This window comes from Monodelphis domestica, chromosome X, assembly GCF_027887165.1.
Source record: "Monodelphis domestica isolate mMonDom1 chromosome X, mMonDom1.pri, whole genome shotgun sequence".
Lineage (NCBI taxonomy): Eukaryota > Metazoa > Chordata > Mammalia > Didelphimorphia > Didelphidae > Monodelphis > Monodelphis domestica.
Genome location: NC_077235.1, coordinates 27,083,010 through 27,104,267, shown reverse-complemented (window position 1 = coordinate 27,104,267; position 21,258 = coordinate 27,083,010).

Here is a 21,258-nt window from a genome sequence, read left to right as displayed (position 1 = left end):
TCACTGCTGAGTTGGAACTGGGCATGCATTCAAAAGTCAAAGGGAAGCCTCGTCCTCTTTTCAGACTTGTTGGCATTTGAACAAGGTGGACAAACCACTAAGGGCCACTCCAAGCAGGAAGGGCCTCTTACCCCCTCACCAGTTGTGTCTATTATTCCCTTACCTTAAGGTGAATATATAGGAGAGACAGCTGTGGCCTTGTGAGCTTAGAAAGATCAGAAGAGTGGGTTACCACAAACCCAAGAGCTTGAATCTAGGTTAGAATGTGCCAGAAGCCATGCAGTAAATCCTAGAGTCCTGTTTTGATGTAGGCCAGCAGTAACAGAAATGGAGACTCCCTCATGCATTATTTGGAAATGAACTTGGTGCAGATAGTGCTTTCTGGAAGCTGTGCTCAGAATCCTTAAGGGCTGAGGGAGCAGAAGGGTCAATGTGCATCCCTCCTCCTCCAAGCTTTTAGGAGAGATGTTTGTTCCTCTATTCTAGAACTTTTAAGTCAACAGCGTTTTATTAAGCATTGAACTATGTATCAAGCTTAGAGCTGAGAATGCCTATATAAATAAAAAGAAAGGACAGTCTTTCATGGACATTAGGAATTCTCATGGAGGAAGATGACTCACACAAAAGGATGCCAAAAAGCTGGGAGGAGGAAGGGCAAAAAAGGTAGAAGGTACCCACATGGGCATAGTGGAGAGGCAGGAGGGGAGTCCAAAGAGGAATGAACATGGCTGGCTGGGAAACTTCCTTAAAATCAAAATTCCTGACAGAACTAACCCACCAATGAAAAAGAAAAAGGCTGCAAGAACAAGGTGATTTTCCAGGAAGAGAAGGCTATGATGGCAAAAGAAGCCCAGAGACTGAAAGTAGAGGCTAGTATAAATATGCCTTTGAAAAAGTTAATTGGTGTTGATTCAGTGGAATTGGGACATTCAAAGTTTGTGCTAATATGGTGGGGGATAGCCCTAGAATGGAGCTTCATGCAGATACCAATATAGCAGAAGAACACAGTTCCCTCAGGGCTGTCTCTAGAACCCTGAAGAGGCCATCAACTAATCTTGATTTGTCCTAAGGACCAGGTTCTTTTCAAGTTGGCCTTCCTTCCCCTTTAGAATGGGAGCACTTGAAAGGTACAGACTGAGTTTTTAGGGCCCTGCCTCCTAGCCTGGTGCCAAGCAAGCATCTAGTAGTGTCTAATAAATGCTTGGTGACTGACTGAAGTCAAACCTTCCATCTTCTAAAGATTTCTTCTGAAATGCTTTCCCTCCAGAGCATTTCTTCATTGAATCAGGAGATTTTTTTGTGCTTATTTGGCACTTCAAGGTATCTTTAGGCTTATAGTTTTCCTGAGGAGAACTTCTTTCCCTTCCTGCCCTCCCCCTGGCCCCTTATTAGCTTTTACTTTATTTTGGTATATTTCCTGATTTCTGAAGTGGCCAAAATATAGGGAAAGTTAAATATAACCCCTCAGACATTTTTGTTAGAAGCTCCACACACTTCCCCCACCCTCAGAGGCTGAGTCCACAGCATGATCCAATTTACTTAATACTTTCCTTTAACAATGCTGTGAGGTCAAAGGTTAAAGTATTATCCCCACTTTGCAGAAGGAAAGACAGACTCAGAATCAAAAAGATTAAGTGAGTTAAGCAGACTGAAGGTCCAGCATGAAACATGCGCACCATCATGGTGCATCCCTAGTAAATGTCAGAGCCAGGACTCAAAACTATGTCTTCTGATTCGAAATTCAGGTTCATTTCGTGAAAACTATGCCATTCCCCAGACCACACTGGGCAGGCAATTACATTTTGCATCGAAATTTATTTCAATACAACAAGCTTTTTTTGAAGTTCCTATCATGGACTAGGAGCCAGGCATACAGAGAACATGGTTTTTGAGCTATTTTGTAGCTAGAAATATATTTTCCTATGATTCCAAATACCAACAAAAACTAGATGGTCCCTGTAGCTCATGTGTAGTAAAAGATTTTTTTTCCTAATTGCTGGCTGTCCTGGGATACAGCAGAAGTCTATGGCCTCAGGGAAATAGCAGTTACATAGGAACCCAAGCCTGGGAGAAGTGGACCACTGCATATCAATCTTTCCCAAATATGCACATTTATATGGTGTGCAATTTTTACTTGCAGCAACCTAGATAGAAGGGACAAGAGTTGACAGTCATTGACTGACAGTTACTGAACCAATTCCCCTAGGAGGGGTTCCATTAGTCTATAACCATATAACTATGGCACACATGCCAGAGGAGGCTGCTCCCTTCCTCCTCTACATGTGCCCCTGAAGACATTTCTCACATGACCCACCCCTTTACCCAGAAGCCCAATGAGAGCATTTCCTCCATCCCCTGTCTGGAGTAATGCATGTGGCTCACATGTGGCAAGAGGGTTGTTGAGTCTCTAATCACTGGTCCATAACCAGCCTGAGTGATTTCTAGTAATCATATCTCTCCCAAAGTGGCATGGGGTCTTTGAGCAGAGGTTAAATGAGATGGCCACTTATTGTGTATGTTAAGAGTGGAAAACCATCAGTATGGATTGTACCAGGTCTTTGCTGAAATCCCTTCTGACTCTCGAATTTCATGAAATTCTCCCATAAATCTGCTCAATTATCTCATTTCATATCTAGATATTAGGGAGCAAGCACCAGAAAAGTCACCCAGATGAAAAAAAAAAAGATGAAGAGTAGAAGGAGGTTTATAGATTTAGAATTAGAGGAAACCCTAGAGATCCAATGCCCTCACTGTACCGATGAGGGGACAAAGGCCCAAGTAGAAAGGAGTAGAGTTGGGCCTGATTAAAAAACTATACCAGATTATCTCTAATCAGGAAGGACATAGCAATCTAGGTCCTAGCCCACAGTTTTCCTTTGGGAGCATTACCTACACAAAAACATTCAATGTGGTCCCGGGGACACAGAATATAGGAGAGGATACAGTGGAAAGATCTGTATGGTTGACCAGTATTGGCAGAGATTGAAAATTAAGGTCTATTCTCTTCCTAACTAAAATTCTAGTCTATGAATACTTTCTGGCTCTTCAATGATCAAACAAGATAAGCAAATTCTTCTTTTGTTTTCTGTGGCTTATCTTTATGAGAACAAGAAAAATGACATATAATAAGGGATTTCTTCAGAAAAATAATTTCCAGAGTGTGTCATCAAATCCATACAGATTAAACTCACTCTCTTATGCCTTCCATAGTACTAGTTCCAGACAGAATAGCACTATAGATGAAGCAAGGAGGGCAGGGTCTCTGAATTGCTTCCTGCATCAAGGATTCCCTGGGCAATCAATAATGGAAAACCTATGGAACCCTTCTCAAATTCATGTTTTTAATTTAAACACATTATAATTACCATGGAAAGTGATAATATTAAAATATAGTTGTCAAAATACTTGTCAACACACAAATAAAACCCCTAAAAATTTATTGACACCCAAGTGAAGAAGCCTTGATCTACAGGAAAGGCCTTCAAGGTCTCAAAGCAACTCCACACTAAATTTAGCACTATTTCAGGAAAAAAATGTATTTTTATTGTATTACTGTTTCTTGAAAGTTCAGAATTTTAATTCCAGAAAGATAGATATTGAGAGATACCATAGAGTACTACCCCTCCACATTAACCCAAACAGTACAAATAAAACATCTCCCAAAACAAAACTCAGCAATGAGAGGAAGAAGTAAAAAAGTAAAGTGTTTAAACCATCAGATTTTTGTGGAAAAAAATTAATGAAAATCAACTCATCATTCTTGTCCCAGGCCTCTCTTTCATCCCCCATTGCCACAATGAGCTAAGAAAGTCTTGTGACCATTTTGTGTGTGGTGATTTTATACACAAACTTTTGGAGTTAACCTCATAGTAAGGTCCCAAGGGGGGTCCTATTCCTAAGACAAGTTAAGGCCCATAAAGCAGACTAGCCTAAAAAGCTGAGGAGGGAGGGTGATAGAAGGTTTGAGGTGCTCAGGGAATAAGAATACAGAGCTGGCTACAATTATATTTTAAAAGGCGTGAGAAAAGACAGAAGAAGAGAGACAAGAGCAAAGACTTTCCAAGCATTCCTCTCAGTGCTGCCCTAGAGATCTTCTTTTAACAATTTTGTGACTAAAAACAATTTTATTTCAACTACAGAAGCTCTTAGCTTTGGTTTGGCAGTATCTTTGTCAATTCTTTAAAAAAAATAAGTCCCTCAGCCTAGAAAATAACAATGGAGTATAGGTGAACAGTAAAACTGATAAGATAAATTAAGGGGATGAATGAATATTTACATGAATATAAAAATGCAGAACAAGAAAGAGAAAACTTAAGTAAAAGGAGCTCAGAAAAATGAATAAGTTATGATTAAGCGTCAAAAGAAAGAAAAACCCAGAGCCATATAGATTTGAATTTTCAAATATTCAAAGAATAATTAGCTCCCATATTACATAATTCTTTGCAAAATAGAGAAAAGTCATCCTAATAAATTCCTGGAGATAGATATGATCATGATAGTCTAATATAATATGGTAAAGATAAAGCAGAGAAAGAAAAATTTAGACCAACATCTCTAATGAATATTGTTGCAAAAACATCAAATAAAAAATTTTAGGAAAGAAGTTTTGGCAACATTAAAAATCATGCATTCTTACATTCTTGCCATGTTAGATTTGCATAAGGAATTAAAGGTTGGTTCTAAAAGCTAATAGGTCACATTGATAATGAAACCAATAAAAATCATATGACTAAATCAATGTAGAAAAAGCTTCTGAGAAAATACAACACTCAAATGATAAAAACAACAATTCTGGGCAGCTGGTTAGCTCAGTGGATTGAGAGCCAGACCTAGAGATGGGGGGTCCTAGGTTCAAATCTGGCCTCAGACACTTCCCAGTTGTGTTACCCTGGGCAAGTCACTTAACCCCCATTGCCTCGCCCTTATCACTCTTCTGCCTTGGAACCAATACACAGTATTGGTTCCAAGGCAGAAAGGTGAGGGGTTAAAAACCACTTCTAAATGAACATTTCCTTAAATATGGTCAATGTTATCTGAAACAAAAAACTGGTATTTATAATAGGAAAATGTTCCAGGTCTTTACAATAATATCAAGGGTAAAACAGGAATTTCTAGAGTTGCTTTTATTCTTGGATATATAGTCTTAGAACCTATTGAGGCAAGAGAAGGAATAAATATAGGCAAAGAAGATGATTCGATGGTATGCTTAATGCATCCTAAAATATCAACTAAAAACATTAATAAAAATTATTGTTATCAGTAAAGCATCAAGATATAAAACCCACCTACAAAAATCATCGAGCTTCCTGTATATTACCAATAAAACCTGGCAGAGATAGCCTAAAGGAAATTGCATTTTAAAAATTACAAAACATAGAACACAGGCAATCATTTACCTCCCAAGAGACACACACAAATTATGTGAATACACCTAATGAAACTTTAGCACATGGGCAGAGTACCTCAGTCACAATGATATGTAAGCAAAGTGCCTTGGAGAAACTATGGAGCATGGGCAGACATTTAGTAATTGGTTTTGGTAAGCCATCCTTGTGAGGAAGAGGAGATTCTTCAGTTGTAAAGCAGTGAGCCCATTGCTCATGGACATTGGCAGGGGAAGTTAATTTTCTGAATTCAAAAGGTTCAGAGGAGGCCTCAGTATCCTAGCATTCCTCATTTTAGGTTTATAACCAGCATACCATGGATGCCCCTGAACTATAAAGGCAATGAAACCACATTCTGAATCTCACCATTCCAGAGCCTAGTAATCATACTCTGAGGAACAAGGCAAGACCTTCAAGAGTGAGCTTTGGGACTCCAGAAGTGTCCATGTTTCCCTTTTTAAACATCTATACTGCACACATTCCTGTGATATCCTTTTTTCAAAAATAATTAATCAATTAATTTACAATATGTTTACATGGTTACATGATTCATGTTCTTTTCCTCCCCTCCTCCCTGCCCCCTCTGAGGGGCTGGTGAGCAATTCCACTGGACTTTACACGTATCAATGTTCAAAACCTATTTCCATATTATTACTATTTTCAATAGTGATCGTTTAGAGTCTGCATCCCCAATCATATCCCCATCGAACCACATGACCAATCATATGTTTTTCTTTTGCATTTCTGCTCCCACAATTCTTCCTCTGGATGTGAAGAGCTTCTTTCTCATGAGTCCCTCCGAATAGTTCTGGATCATTGCATTGCTGCTAGTAGAGAAGTCCATTACGTTCAATTATACCACAGTGTATCAGTCTCTGTGTACAATGTTCTCCTGGTTCTGCTCCTCTCACTCTGCATCAATTTCTGGAGGTCATTCCAGTTCACATGGAATCCCTCCAGTTCATTATTCCTTTGAGTACAATAGTATTCCATCTCCATCAGGTACCACAATGTGTTCCCTGTAAGTCCACAGGGTAAGGTTTGCCTCCATGCCAAGAAACCCCATGTAATCAACCCATAGTACTTCTTTTTTAAGGGAGCTAAGCCTTTGACTTTGTGAGTTCAAAAGATCAAGAGAGCACCTCAGAACAGAGGCACTGTAGGAGGGGCACCCAAAAGAACAAGAGGTGAGCTTTAGGAATCCATCCCCTCAATAGCCAAGACAAGACTCATCTGGAAGTCAGGCTATATGTGGACATGAATTTGGTAGAACCTCAGAAATTGGGATGCTATAAGACAAAGTATGCTCTTAAGGTGTTGAAGAAATACCTGTACTTCCTTTCTTGCAATATGTTTGAAGCAAATATGCCCTTTCAAATGCAAATTGATATTAAGTTATTAAATGGAACTGGAGTACTAGTCACTGGTATCTAACAATGGGGGGAAGTGAGCCAGTAGGAGCTTAAGCTGATAGCAGTAGAGAACAGACCAGCCCAATCCTTCAAAATACCCTAGAACCCAGAGAGGCAGATGTAGCTAGCCTGGCTCTAAGAGAGAGAGCCAGATCACACACTGTAAAAGGAAGACAAGTAATTGGAGAGAATTTGATTGTTCATGGTTGAACCATGACCCACCATATAATTAAAATTACAGTACTATCTAAATGAATATACAGCTTCAATATCATACTCTTCAAACTACCAAGGGACTATGTAATGCAAAATAATAACAAAATTCATCTGGAAGAACAAAAGATCAAGAATCTCAAGTGAAGTAACTAAGTAGAAAAGGCCTAGTAGCACCAGATCTCAAACTTTATATCAACACATTAAACATGACTCAGAAGCAACTGAGCATAATCTATCTGTGATAGATTCAAGGGCATAAATTATTAGGTATGGACTCAAGAGTCAACAAAAAGTGCTGATAAAATTAGAAAGCAGCCTGGGAGAAATTAAGCTTAGATGAAAATCTCAAACCATACACCGTAACATATATATATGCCACAGCTATAAAGTCATATGGTAAATAAATTCCTAACTCAAGGAAAAATATCTTTCACAAGGGAAATGTTCTTAACCAAAATAGGGAATAGAGAGGATCACAAAAGCACAAAAGGAACTATGTTTAGTTTATAAAACGGAAAAGATATTTTGCAAATAAGATCAACCAAGTCGGAATTGATAGGAAAACACATCTTAGAAAAAATATCTTTGCAGCAAATGTCAAATAAATATCTGATGCCTAAAATATATAGGAAATTGAATCAAACAAGTCAGAACCAATTCCCAACATATAAAAGGTCAAAAGACAGAAATAGGCAAATCTCAAAAAGATATAGGCAATCAAGAAAAATATGAAAAATGTTCTACATTACTGTCTCTCTAGAGAAAATAAAATTATAATTCTTATGCTCTACATAATAGACACTAAACTGTCAAAGTTGACAAAAAAGATTAAGATGATTAAAGGGGCTGTAGGAGGATTGGCACAATATTGCCTATTTGATGGAGCTGTGAAATAGCTCAACCACTCTGAGGAATTATGAAATTATGTCACCAAACTATATAAATTCTTTGACCCATGGATACCACTACTGGGTTCATATCTTCCTCCTCCAAAGAGATCAAAATAAGAAAAGAACAAAGGGAAACAATACTCATAAAAATAAATGTACTTTGTGGTGTAGCTGGAAATTTTAGGGAATGCTAATCAATTGAGGAAGGACTGGAAAAAATCCAAAAAAATGACAAAAGAGAACAATTCAGACACACCTAAGAATATGCATTAATATAGGGAGAAGTGAGCTACACCAGGAGAACAATTTACAAAATATCTATGACATTGTAAAGGACAACAACTACCTTCTCCAAAAGAATGCTGTCCCTTTGTGGATGGTAACCTGACTCAGGAAAACAAAGTTTGGATTGAGGGGCAACTATGATTACAGAGGTAAAGAATCCATAGATTGGTTATCATAAAAGAGTTTCCATCCCAGATGGAGGCTTGGAGGTCCTAGACTCTAAGGTATTGCTAGGTTGCTATTCTGGAGGCTATAAGGGCACAGAGCAGGGACAGAAAAGAATTCAGTTATCTTCATGTTGTTTTTGAGTGCACAGAGAGAGATCCCACTATGGTGATCCTAGAAAGGCACAGAATTCTTGCCTCTGGCCTAAACCTCACCTTAGCAGTAGAGCATTAAAACTGCTAATCATCTATGCTAGGGGATATGAATCCCCCATGATTAGGAGTTATCATAAGATGTTACCTTCTAGAGAGGTATGGTGGGAAACTGATAAACATATCATTCCAAGCCCTGAATTCAAGTTTCAGGTGCCACTTTTCAGCTGGCTCACCATGGCCAAGTCCCTAGACTTCTCTCAGCCTCAATTTCCTCATCCATAATATAAGAAAAATAATGCCTATAGTCCCTGACTCAAACATTGGATCACTTTGGGGAAAGCATTTTGTAATCTGAAGAAAACTATAGAAATGTGATCTATTATTCTTAAAGAAGTCAGAAAAGCAAATTGCCTTGAGCCATTTAAAGAATTGGCTGCACTGAAACCTCAATAGAAGTTGGATCAAATGCAAGGCAAGTCTAATTGCTATAATGTAATTGAGGAAATGCAGAGTGATTTAAGAACTCTTACTCAAACATAAGGGTTTATGATTTCTAGGCATTGTTTTCTTATTTATTTTTTGGAAATTTTAACTTAAAACACCAAATAACTCCTTTCCATATACATAGTAGACCATAAAAAATATCAGATTACTTGTGAAACTATGGTTCTCCATTAGGTATATCTTGAAGTTTTCATAAACATATAATAAATTCAAAATATAATTTTCACAGTTGTTCTACTTATGGGTGCTTCTCCCCACCCATCCTTCTATTCTCTATTGTGTACCAAAAATGTTGCAATTGCCCTCTTTTCTTTCTCTTCTTTTATTGGGGGATAGACTCTGTTCCTAACTGCCACGCTCTCTCCTCACTCATCTCCAAGTAGAAAAGAACAAAGAAAAAAAGAAAGAAAATTCTTATACTGGTCATATTTAAAAATGCATGTTATCTTCTGCATTCTGAGGCTATCAGCTCTCAGAAACTGGATAGCATGTTTCATCAATACTCCTCTAGAACTGTTATTCATCAAAGGTCATAGGTCTTTTGAAGGTGTTTTTATTTATAACGTTGATGTTATTATATTGATTATTTAGTTCTCCTCAATTTCCTCGGTGTCCATACATCTGAGTCTTCCCAAGTTTCTCTGAAACCATCCTTTTCATTATTTCTTAAAGCCAATTAAAATTCCATTGTAGTCATTTGCCATAATTTGTTCAGCCATTCCTCAAGAGACAGGCACTCACTGAGTTTCTAATACTTTTATCACTACCAAAAAACCCTTTAAATCTTTTTGTACATATGGATCCTTTTCTTCTTCAATTTCTGTTCATCTGAGAACAGCTAAACTAAATCACAGCTCCACCAATCGTGGATCACTGTATCTGTTTTCCCATAGCTCCTTGAACATTTGTTATTTTGTGTTTTTGTCCATTTTTCCATTCTGATGGGTGTAAAGTAGAACTTTAGAACTGCTTTAATTTGCATTTCTTGAATTATTAGTGATTTGGAGCATTTTTACATCGTTAACAACTTTGATTTCTTCCATTTAAAAATACTTATTCATATTTCTTGACCATTTATCTACTGAACAATGGTTCTTGTTGTTACACATTTGAATCAGTTCCTTATATATCTTAGACATGAGACCTTTATCAGAGAAACTTGTGAAAAGGTCTTTTCCCTCCCGAGTTAACCTTTTCCCTGCTAACTTCAAATGCATTTCTTTTGTTTATGCACAATTTAAAATTTGATGGAACCAAAACTGTCCATTTTATCTTCAGTGATTATCTCTATCCATTACTTTTGAACTTTATCCCTATTCATAGTTTAAAAAGCTATTTTCTTCCCTGCACCTCTAATTTCTCTATGATGAGACCTTTTAAATCTGAGTCACGTATCCATTTGGAGCTTATCTTCGTATGGTGGAAAGTGTTGATTCATGACTCATTTTTGCTAAATTGCTGTCCAGTTTTCCTAGTAGATTTTGTTATATGGTCAGTTCTTTAGATCTTTACTGTGTTTGCTATGTTTATTCACTCCTTCTTAAGATAGAAACATTCCTAGAATATAGAAGGGTAATGCCTCAAGCTACCTGAAATGTGACAGAAATACTCTGATCCCTTAGCCTTGATTCCATTCTCACCAAGACATCCAATGCCTGAAATATATCTCCTCGGGGGATTTTGCAATCAGGAAGCAAAGCCTTATTTGGAGAATTAGTACTACTTCTAGTAAAAAAGACTCTTTCCCATGATAAATTGACATCTTTGCTTATCAATCAGACTCTTATCAGTTTAGTTACTATTAACTCATTTCCTCAGAGTATGATCATCTTTGAGTATACTGATAAAAGCCAGCTAATAGAATCACAGAATTACAGAGTTGGAAAAGGAACTCAGATGGTCTTATAGTCTATACCATATTACTAAAGGACATCCCACTATAATCCATCCACAAAGTGATCAACTAGACTTCACTTGCTGACATCCAGTGACAAGGAAACCACTTTCTCCAAAGCAGTCCACATTCAGTTAGTTGTCATCATCAGGCAGTTCATTCTAACACCCAGCTTAAGTTGTTTCCTTTGTACCTTTTACTATTGCTTCTAGTGCCTCTCTCTGCCAAGAAATAGAACCCTTCTAATCCCTCTTCCACATAGTCAGCTCACTAGTACTTGGTAATAGTTCCCTGCATGGTACTCAGACTTCTAAGATCTCAATCTTGAAATGAGAATCACAAGATCATCTCTTAGATGCAGCATGTCCTGTTATAGCAAGAATAGAATACCTCAAGGTGAGAGAGAGGCTTTCTACTATTATTTTCTCTGCACAGCACTGAAGGATAGCATAGAAGTTTATATTCCAACATTTGAAGGAAGTCCGGAAGGAGAAGTCATAGAAGGTTGTCAAATACAACTTAGCTTGGATTCCTATCTCTTACCCCTACCCCCCCCCCATATCCAAATTGTTGGTAAGGCCTGCCAATTTCACATTTATAATATATCCTCTTCTCTCCTCTGACACTGCCACAACTCTAGTGTAGACCCTTATCACCTCATGATGGAATTATTGCCAATAATAGCTGGTGAATCTGCCTACCTTTAGTCTCTCCCCACTTTAATCCATTCTCTATTCAACCATTAAAGTGAGTTTCCCAAAGTGCATGTCTGATGTCATTCCCCAATCTTACCCCTGCCACCTCAAACTCCAGTGACTTACTATTGCCTCCAGGAGCAAATACAAAATGGCCATTTGACATTCAAAGGCCTTCATAACTTAGTCCCCTCTTCCCTTCCCAGGCTTCTTATACTTTACTCACCAGGGCATATTTTTAATTCAGTAACACTGGCACAAATTCCATCTCTTGTCTCAGGGCATTTTCTCTTGCTGTCCCCTATGCCCAGAACATGCTTCTGCACCTACTAAGATTACTGACTTCCCTAACTTCCTTTAAATCTCAAATAAAATCCCATGTTCTATAAGAACCTCTCTCTTATGTCTTTTCATTGCAATGTTTTCTCTTTTTTAATTATTTCCTACTTACCCTCCCTATATAGCTTATTTTGTATATATTTATTTGCATGTTATCTTTCCCATTAAATTTTAAGTTCCTCAACAGCAGGGACTATTTTTGCTTCTTTTCCTTTTGCTTACCACAGTGACAGGCATATAATAGGTGTTTAATAAATGTTCGATTTCACCTCACTTACCTCATCTGGAAAATAGTTCTTGTACTACTTTGTGCCACATGGAATTGTTGTAGAATCGCATAAAATAAGTGATTTGCAAACTCTAAAATATCATATAAGGATTTCTAGGGAAACATGGGGGCAGTCTAGAGGCAAGACTTGTCCTCTCCTCAGCACCCATTGATATAGACCACCTCAAAAGACCAAAAAACCCAAATTATTTGAATGAAGGGACTCTACAGTAGGGAGCAGCATTGAAGATATGTGGGATTTAGGCATTTCCACACTATAGGGGTATGAAAAAGCTCCCACAAAAACATGAGCTGATCTACCCTCTCCCACCCCACCTACAGAGCCAAAGCCAGAGCTAGCATGTGCCAGAATCTTCAAGTGAGAGAGGAGCACCTCTAGAGTAAGGGGCACCTCTAGGTCCTTGGGAGCTGATTAAGACCACAAAAGACCTACTCCTGAGAGAAGCTACACCTGAAACCCTAGCAGGCTGAAGAGCACAGACCTTGGATGCTCGTAGGAAAATAGCACAGAGAAAGGAAGCAAACAGCAGCAGCTGCGGAGATTTGAGAGCTTGCCTCAGGCAAAATCCTTGCTCCTTAATTCCATACACAGAGAGTCTGCCCATCTCACTCAGAATCCTGACTAAAAAGGGAAGGGAAAACCTCCACAGTGATGGCAAATTGTGCCCAGGAACAACAACCTCTCTCTAAGAAAAACAAGAAGAAGGGATTGACCCTGGAAAATTTTTATGGAGGAAAAACCCAGGCTACAGAGGAAATAGAGGAAGAAATTCAAATACATGCACCAAAAGCTTCCAAAAAATGGAAATTGTCCACAAGCTTTTGAAGAATTTAAATTGGAACTTATCAAAATGATGGAAGCCTTCTGGCAAGAAAAGTGGGAAATATGTCAAAGAGAAAATAATAGTTTAAAGGACAAGAAATCCCAATTGGATAAAAAGCTGGAAGCCACAAAAAGCAGGAGAGACCTAACTGAAAAGGAAAACCAGTCTTTAAAGACCAGAATTAGTCAATTGGAAGGTAATGATCTTACAAAACAGCAAGAATTAATTAAGTAAAGGCAAAAGACTAATAAAATAGAAAACATAAAATATCTCATTGACAAGATGACAGATCAGGAAAACAGATCACAGAGAGACAATTTGAGAATCATTGGTCTACCTGAAAAGCCAGAAGTATACAGAAATCTTGACATCATACTACAAGAAATCATCCAAAAAAACTGCACTGATGTCCTTGAACAAGAGAACAAAATAGACATTGAAAGAGTTCATAGAACACCCTCTACACTAAATCCTCAAAAGACAACTCCCAGGAATGTAATTGCCAAATTCCAGAGCTTTCAAGCTAAGGAGAAAATTCTACAAGAAGCCAAAAAGACATAATTTGGATACCAAGGAGCACCAATCAGGATCACACAAGACCTGGCAGCTTCCACACTAAAGGACCACAAGGCCTGGAGCATGATATTCAGAAAGGCAAGAGAACTGGGTCTTCAACCAAGGATCACCTATCCATCAAAACTGACGAAAAACTTCCAGGGGGGAAGTATGGGCATTCAACAAAATAGAAGATTTCCAAGTATTTGTAAAGAAAAGACCAAAACTAAGTCAAAAGTTTGATATCTAAACACAAAGATCAAGAGAAACACGAAAAGGTAAATAAGAGAGGGAAAAGGGGAAAATGTTTTTTATTCAAACTTTCTTCTTTAAGGGCTACAATTTGATTATATTATACATTAATATATGGGGAAATGTTATTTGTAATTTTCAAAAATTATATTCACTATTATACAAACTAGAAGAATCATTCACAGGAAGAGATTGGGGTATTAAGTGCTATAAGATGATATGCAAAAAAAGAAAAAGGGAGGGGGGAATGGAGGATGGCACCAAGAGATACTTAAATAAAATAAATACGATAATCTTTATCACACATATGCATGGGAAGGGGAGGGGAAGAATACTCTTATAAGAAGGAGAGGAAGAGAGTGCTAATAGATAATACTTAAACCTTAATCTCAGTGAAATCAATTCTGAGAGGGAAGAGCATCTAGATCAATTGGGGTCTTGAATGCTATCTGATCTAACAGGGAAAGTGAGGAGAAAAAAGTAAGGGAGTTAGGGGGGAAGGAGTACAAAAAGGGAGGAAAAGAGAAGGGGGAGGGAACTTAAAGAACCCTAAAAAAACAAGAAGGGAAAAAAGGGAGGGGCAAGAAAGGGAATCATATTAAGGGAGGGGTTTAGGGATATTGATTAAAAGTCAACCACTGGTTTAAAAGAATATAGCAAAATAAGAAAGGACAGAACTAGGAGAGGATATCAAAATGCTGGGGAATACACAAGTGACAATCATCACTTTTAATGTAAACAAGATGAACTCACCCATAAAAAGAAAAACAAATAGGAGAGTGAATTAGAATTCAAAATCCTACCATATGTTGTCTACAAAAAACACACCTGAGGTGGGTAGATACTCAAAAGATTAGAATTAAAGGTTGGAACAAAACCTATTGGGCCTCAACTGACAGAAAGAAGGCAGGAGTAGCAATCATGATATCTGACAAAGCCAAAGCAAAAATAGACCTGATCAAAAGGTATAGGGAAGGTAAATACATCCTGATAAAAGGCAGTATAGACAATGAGGAAATATCAGTAAACAACATGTATGCGCCAAATGGTACGGCGTACAAATTTCTAAAGGAGAAACTAGTGGAATTGAAGAAGGAAATAGATAGTAAAATTATAATAGTGGGAGACCTGAACCTACCACTATCACATTTAGATGAATCAAATAAAAAAAAATAAGAAAGAGATAAAAGATGTGAATGAAATATTAGGAAAATTAGAGTTAATAGATATATGGAGAAAAATAAATAGGGACAAAAAGGAATATACCTTCTTTTCAGCAGCACATGGTACATTCAAAAGTATTGACCATGTACTAGGTCATAAAAACATGGCAAACAAATGCAGAAAAGCAGAAATAATAAATGCGACCTTTTTAGATCATAATGCAATTAAAATAATGATCAGTAAGCGTAAATGGAGAGCCAAATCAAAAATTAATAGTAAATTAAATAATATGATTCTCCAAAATTGGTTAGAGAACAAATCATAGAAACAATCAATTTCATTGAAGAAAATGACAATGATGAGACATCCTTTCAAAATCTACAGGATGCAGCCAAAGCAGTATGCAGGGGAAAATTCATATCCTTGAATTCATATATTAACAAATTGGGGAGGGCAGAGGTCAATGAATTAGACATGCAAATCAAAAAACTTGAAAGCAAACAAATTAAAAATCCCCAGAAGAAAATGAAATCCTAAAAATTAAGGGAGAAATTAACAAAATCGAAAGTGAAAGAATTATTGAACTAATAAATAAAATTAGAAGCTGGTATTTTGAAAAAAGAAACAAAATAGACAAAGTACTGGTCAATCTAATAAAAAAGGAAAGAAGAAAACCAAATTAACAGTATCATAGATGAAAAGGGAGACCTCACCTCCAATGAAGAGGAAATTAAGGCAATCATTAAAAATGATTATGCTTAATTATATGGCAATAAATATGCCAATCTAGGTAATATGGATGAATGTTTACAAAAATATAAATTGCCTAGATTAACAGAAGAAGAAATAGAATTCTTAAATAATCCCATATCAGAAAAAGAAATCTAAAAGGCCAACAAAGAACTCCCTAAGAAAAAATCCCCAGGGCCTGATGAATTCACAAGTGAATTCTAGCAAACATTCAAATAACAGCTAATCCCAATACTATACAAACTATTTCACATAATAAGCAAAGTGGGAGTTCTACCAAATTCCTTTTATGACAAAATATGGTACTGATTCCAAAGTCAGGCAGGTCAAAAACAGAGAAAGAAAACTACAGTCCAATCTACTTAATGATCATAGATGAAAAAATCTTAAATATAAATAGCGAAAAGACTCCAGCAAGTGATCACAAGAGTTATTCATTATGATCAGGTGGGATTTATATCAGGAATGCAAGGATGGTTCAATATTAGGAAAACCATCTACATAATTGACCATAACAACAAGAAAACCAACAAAAAACACATGATTATCTCTATAGATGCAGAAAAAGCCTGTGATAATAATACATCAATCATTCATATTGAAAACACCAGAAAGTATAGGAATAGAAGGGCCTTTCCTAAAAATAATAAACAGTATATATTTCAAACCATCAGCAAACATCATGTGCAATGGGGATAAACTAGAAGCTTTCCCAATAAGATCAGGAGTGAAACAAGGATGTCCATTATCACCTCTATTATTTAACATTGTACTAGAAACACTATCAGTAGCAATTAGAGAAGATAAAGAAATTGAAGGTATTAAAATTGGCAATGAGGAGACCAAGCTCTCACTCTTTGCAGATGATATGATGGTCTACCTAAAGAATCCTAGAGAATCAACTAAAAAGCTAGTAGAAACAATCAACAACTTTAGCAAAGTTGCAGGATACAAAATAAACCCACATAAGTCATCAGCATTTCTATATATCTCCAACACATTTCAGCAGCAAGAATTAGAAAGAGAAATTCCATTTAAAATCGCCCTAGACAATATAAAATACTTAGGAATCCATCTGCCAAGACAAACACAGGAACTATATGAACACAACTACAAAACACTCTCCATACAATTAAAACTAGATCTAAACAACTGGAAAAACATTAACTGCTCATGGGTAGGACAAGCTAACATAATAAAAGTGACCATCCTACCCAAACTTATTTACTTATTTAGTGCCATATCCATTGATCTACCAAAAAACTTTTTTACCGAATTAGAAAAAACCATAACAAAGTTCATTTGGAAGAACAAAAGATCAAGGATATCCAGGGAAATCATAAAAAAAAACATGTGAAGGAAGGTGGCCTTGCAGTACCAGATCTCAAACTATTCTATAAAGCAATGGTCATCAAAACAATATGGTACTGGCTAAGAGACAGAAAGGAGGATCAGTGGAATAGACTTGGTGTAAGTGACCTCAGCAAGACAGTTTATGACAAGCCCCCAAATCCCAGCTTTTGGGACCAAAATCCAGTATTTGATAAAATCTGTTGAGAAAATTGGAAGATGGTGTGGGAGAGATTAGGTTTGGATCAACACGTCACACCCTACACCAAGATAAACTCAGAATGGGTGAATGACTTAAACATAAAGAAGAAAACTATAAGTAAATTACGTGAACACAGAATCGTATACATGTCAGACGTTTGGAAAGGAAAGATTTAAAAACCAAGCAAGACTTGGAAAAAGTCACAAAATGTAAAATAAATAATTTCGATTACATCAAATTAAAAAATATTTGTACAAACTAAACCAATGTAACCAAAATTAGAAGAGAAGTAGCAAATAGGGAAACAACCTTCATAACAAAAACTTCTGACAAAGTTCTATTTACTCAAATTTACAAAGAGCTAAATCAATTGGACAAACATATCAAGGTATTCTCCTACTGATAAATGGGCAAGGGTCATAAGTAGGCAATTTTCAGTCAAAGGAATAAAAACTATTAATAAGCCCATGAATAGGTGTTCTAAATCTCTTATAATCAGAGTGATGCAAATCAAAACAACTCTGAGGTTATCACCTCACACCTAGCAGATTAGCTAACATGACAGCAATGGAAAGTAATGAATGCTCGAGGTGATGTGGCAAAGTTGGGACATTAATGCATTGCTGGTGGAATTGTGAATTGATCCCACCATTTTGGAGGGCACTTTGGAACTATGCCCCAAAGGTGCTGAAAGATTATATACCCTTTGCACTGCTGGGTTTGTAGCCCAAAGAGATAATAAGGAAAAATACATATACAAGAATATTTATAGCTGTGCTCTTTGTGGTGGCCAAAAATTGGAAAATGAGGGGATGCCCTTCTATTGGGGAATGGCTGAACAAATTGTGGTATCTGTTGGTGATGGAATACTCTTGTGCTCAAAGGAATAATAAAGTGGAGGAATTCCATGGGGACTGGAACAACCTCCAGGAAGTGATGCAGAGTGAGAGGAGCAGAACCAGGAGAACATTGTACACAGAGACTGGTACAATCAAATGTAATGGACTTCTCCATTAGTGGCAATGCAGTGATCGTGAACAACCCGGAGGTATTTATGAGAAAGAACACTATCCACATTCAGAGGAAAAACTGTTAGAGTAAAAACACTGAAGAAAAACAACTGCTTGATTACATGGGTCAAGGGGGATATGAGTGCATATCCTAGTGCAAACATCAATAGCATGGAAATAGGTTCTGATCAAGGACACAAGTAATACCCAGTGGAATTATGCATTGGCAGAGGGAATGGATGGGGGAGGGGAGGGAGGAATAGAATATGATTTTTGTAACCAAGGAATAATGTTTGAAATTAACTAAATTAAAAAATAAAATATCATATAAATGTCAGTCATAAGTAGTATCTTCTTCCCCCCTTCCTTCTTTTTGCCCCACCTAAAGTTCATGACATAGTTCAAGAACCAAGACTACTCCTTTCTCAGTGTACTTGACTTCGGAGAGATCCAGAGGTCTAAACATTCCTTGATCTATATATCTCCCTCCTATGCACATACAAACACATATCTGAAATCTCTAATTCCCCTGCCAAAGGTAGCCATGCTTTAAAGCCACAGAAGTGAACCATAGCTGTCAATAATTTGAAACTCTCCATAATCACTGTAATGGGCAGAAGTTGTCTTTTTATAGAAACACCTAAATTATGCCACATTAATATTTTTGCACAGTTTGTATAATTCACACAATCATCCTGGTAAAATAATAAAACATTTATGAGGGGCAAATTGCTCTCTCTTTTTCTCTCTGTCTCTTTCTTCCTCTCTCCCCACCCCGTTCTGTGAAACATTTGTGGGTGAGCTTGCTAAAAACAATAGGGCTAGGGGATTCATGAGCATAAGAGGAAAGTCCTTTGTACCACATTATATATGCTCAGATAAAATAGTTTGTTTTAAAATGTGCCATGTGAACATTGACTTATGAGGACTTGGGAGTAGGAAACTGTGAAGCTCAGAAGAGCTAAGTGGGGACCAGATACCATCAAAAAGGGACTCGCCACTGGCCAAGCCAATGTAGTCTCTCACTTGAAGCAATTCCTCCTGTCTACTGAAAATAGTAATGCTTGCTATATCCTACTTTATAGATTTGTTACAAGAATTAGATGACATGCTATAAATAAAGCACACTGTAAACCAGGGGTCCCCAAACTTTTTACAAAGGGGACCAGTTCACTGTCCCTCAGACTGTTGGAGGGCCAGACTATAAAAACCTAACCCTAACCGGGCAGCAGTATACACAGTATGGAATCCCCTCCCCCAGATCACCACTCACCATGCTGACATCTTCCACTGTGCAGCACATAATCCTTTGAGCAACACCTCGTTCTAAGGCGCCACTCAAAAGATTTCACCAGAGGTAGTACTGTACATGAGTAATTCTGCGATTTGCGGCACGGCCACATACAGTGCTCCTCTCACTGACCACCAATGAAAGAGATGCTCCTTCCGGAAATGTGGTGAGGACTGGATACATGTCCTCAGGTGGCCACATGTGGCCCGTGGACCATAGTTTGGGGACCCCTGCTGTAAACCATAAAGTATCATATATATGCTGCCTGTTGATATATCAATAATAATAACTTTTACTAATATCTAAGGGGTCAATAAATTTCATTAGTACCTACTGTGTATCAAGCACTATGCTAGGCACTCAGGATATAAAGACAAAAACAAAAAAATGTTTTTCCTGTGTGCCTGGAACATAGTATGTTCCTAAAAAATGTCTATTTAATTCCGTTCCCTCCCTTTAGCCTCTGTCTCTTTACCCTCACCTTCAAAGATTATCTTTTATCTGAAGGATACAACATGAATACAATTAAGTCATTTCAGATGTGCTCAAGTGGAAAAATAACTCAATGGGTTTGGATGTTTCTTTTTTAAGTTTTTTAAAAAATATTTATTACTTATTACATGTTATAACAAATTTCTACATAAGTTTTCTTAAGTTATATGATCAAACTTATCTTCCTCCCTACTTCTCTTCTTTCTCCAGGCACTGGCAGGCAATTTGATCAGGATTATAGATGTATTATCGTTCAAAACATATTTCCATATTGTTCATTTTTGTGAGTAATCTTATAAAACCAATACCCCCAAACATAAACCCAAATAAATAATGGAAAAAACTATTAATCATGTAAAATATTTTAAATAAAACTTTAAAATGAAAAAAAAACATATGCTTTCATCTGTGTTTTGACTCCCAACAGTTCTTTTTCTGGAGATGGAGAACATTCTTTGTCATAAGTCCTGCAGAACTGTCCTAGATCATTTTATTGCCAATAATAGCTAAGTCTATCACAGCTGATCATTCCAAAATATTCCTGTTGCTGGGTATAATGTTTTCTTAGTTCTGCTTATTTCACTCTGCATCAGTTCACGTAGGTCTTTTCAGCTCATTCTGAAATCATCTTGCTTATCATTCCTTACAGCACAATAATATTCCATCACCATATTATACCAAAATGTTCAGTCATTCCTCAATTGAGGGACACCTCTTTAGTTTCCAATTCTTTGCCACCAAAAAAGGGCAGCTATAAAAATTTTGTACAAAAGGTTCTTTCCCACCACCCTTTTTATTTCTATGGGACACACATCTAATAATGGTAGTACTGGATCAAAGGGTATACATTTTAATCACCCTTTGGGCATAATTCCAAATTGCCCTCCAGAATAGTTGGAGCACCAGAAATACATTAGTGTCCCAATTTTGCCACATCTTCTCCAACGTTTATCACTTTCCTTTACTGTCATATTGGCCAATTATTTTTTCTTTAGTTCTATAAGGTAGGTTTTTTTGGTAGTTTGATTGGAATGGCACTGAACAAGTAAATTAGTTTAGATGGGACTGTCATTTTTATTATATTAGCTCATCCTACCCATGAGCAATTAATGGTTTTCCAATTGTTTAGATCTAGTTTTA